Source organism: Etheostoma spectabile, chromosome 10, assembly GCF_008692095.1.
Source record: "Etheostoma spectabile isolate EspeVRDwgs_2016 chromosome 10, UIUC_Espe_1.0, whole genome shotgun sequence".
In the NCBI taxonomy this organism is placed as follows: domain Eukaryota; kingdom Metazoa; phylum Chordata; class Actinopteri; order Perciformes; family Percidae; genus Etheostoma; species Etheostoma spectabile.
This window is the reverse complement of record NC_045742.1, coordinates 2,658,802-2,661,010: the sequence shown is the minus strand read 5'-3', so window position 1 is coordinate 2,661,010 and position 2,209 is coordinate 2,658,802. Positions and strand designations below refer to the sequence as shown.

The window sequence follows — 2,209 nt, the reverse complement described above, 5'->3', positions numbered from 1 at the left end:
TCCCGCGAGGAAATTGAAATTTCCAGCATCAGTTTTTTGCAAGAAAAGAACAAAAGACAGAATAAAGAATATAAAAAATAACAGTAATAATAAGAAGAACATTCGTCAATAAAAAGACATGAAAAAGACAAGCAACACACGTATATAGGAGACAAGGATTAAATATTAAATAGAAGTTATTCAATGCCTAAAAATGCTTATGTGTGGTTTTCATCACATGACAGTGTGGAGGAGAAAGAGGCGGGGTGGGGGGAGGGAGTCGTGCACCGAAAGACCTGGTCTAGAAGAAGAACAGGACTTCTGCAGTTTGGTAGCATTCCTGGTTCCTCCCTAATGAGAAGGGAGAGGGTTTCAGTGGTAGCTTCCCTGTTAGTGTGGACACGAGCCAACGGTGACGTCATGTTTAATCAGTCTTGGTAACACCGTATACTACGGTAAAATAGGGAGGCGGTATCGAAATTTGACTACCGCCCAACTCTAGTTGGGACCTTTAGTGTAAGTCCTGAAAGTTTACCATAGATTCAGATTCATAATCCTGTTTTCTTGATTAATCTGTTCCAGATATAATGCATAAATTTGCCATTTTTCATGTTCGGCTGCTTAACATTTTATGCTTAACTTAAACAGGGTCGACGTAGCCTCATGTCAGTGTGACACACAGTTTTATTTGTGTATAGACAAACAGTGGAGGGGACACTCTGATGTACGAAGGGTCATTTTGTGTTAAAATGGCGTTGTGATGTTTTATATCGGTTTTGTGAAGCTGCTGGAAGAGACTTTAGACTCTTTAATCATTTCATGTCACGGAACGAACGTGTGCAAGGTCTGACTTCTCTCTCACGCTGTAGGAGACTTAACAGGCTCAGAAAATACAAGCCTTTACTCCTACACACACACACACACACACACACACACACACACACACACACACACACACACACACGCGTTGCAGTGGTCGGAGATGGAGAAGGATGACACTAAGACTTCCTGCTTCCTGCTCAGCATTCCAGTCTATGTTGGTGTGTGTGTGTGTGTGTGTGTGTGTGTGTGTGTGTGTGTGTGTGTGTGTGTGTGTGTGTGTGTGTGCGTGTTGTGTGTGTGTGTGTGTGTGTGTGTGTTCATCCCCAAATCAAGGACGTGAGGAGAAAAAATAACCCTCGCCAGATTAACCTCGTCGACCCGCAGCCGGGAAAAAACTCCCACAGCCCGAAGTACAGAGCCATTAAAAAGAAAAGTGTGCAAAGACAGATAGAAGAAAAGAGTGAAAGGAAGAGCTTATATCGGGCTCAAATAAAAACAGTATGAACAGCTGACATCAGGTGAAAAGTCAGGGTGTGAGTAAAGCATCCAGTGTTGACAACAGAAGCACCGTCAATATCTGAATTCATGGCTTCCTGTAGTCTTAACTGCTTCTAGATATTAGGTTTTACGACTTAGATAATGTCTGTAACAGGCGTTCTTATTCCTCATTCACATTGACATTTAACAGGCTCTTAAAAAGTCTTTAATCTGACAGACAAAAAGAGGATGTGTGCGAGCCTTCAGATGTCTGATCGATGTCATGTATAATTCAAGACGTTAAATGTTGTGAAATACAAGTAATGATGCTATTTTAGATGTAGCATCTTGAATAAACTTTGAAATATTACACGTATCTGGCGTGCCGATCCTCTGGTGGGAAAACTTAAAGGACCACAAGTCAAAATCCATGTTTTTTTTTCTGTGATTTTGTTCAGCATATAAAGATATTTTAAAGTCTCTGAGACTTGCAAATGTATCGTTCCTTCAGTGTTTTTGGTCTTCAAACTGCAGCCGGCAACAAGGCCGTTGCCCTCAGGTCCCGCAAATAACTGTTTGGGACACATTTAGTGGCCCAAGGAGACAAATTCCACAATCTATTCCTGAACGGCACTGACATAAATCAGAGACAAGAGCAGCTTTGTGGATCCTAAGTCCACTTTCTGTTATTTCGTCTGTGTGGCGCACGGTGAACGCCTCCCATCCACCAGAAGACTCCCATCAGACCCAAAAGACTAAAGTCTGACATCATTATAAATTATTATAATTTATTTAATTATATTATAAAGCAGGGCTGTAGTACTCGAGTCCGGTCTTGGACTCAAGACCGTTTGACTATGGACTCGGACTTGTCTCGGTCTCGCCCGCTGGTCTTGCCCAACATGGCTTCTGGTCTGGACCAAGTCCAGGT

General features: G+C 42.2%; 1 protein-coding gene across 1 annotated transcript in view; it reads left to right on the top strand.

Annotated features, from left to right (window-relative positions):
* LOC116696428 (protocadherin-1) overlaps positions 1–2,209 on the top strand; it is a 22,491-nt gene that overhangs the window by 8,334 nt on the left and 11,948 nt on the right. The window lies entirely within an intron of this gene.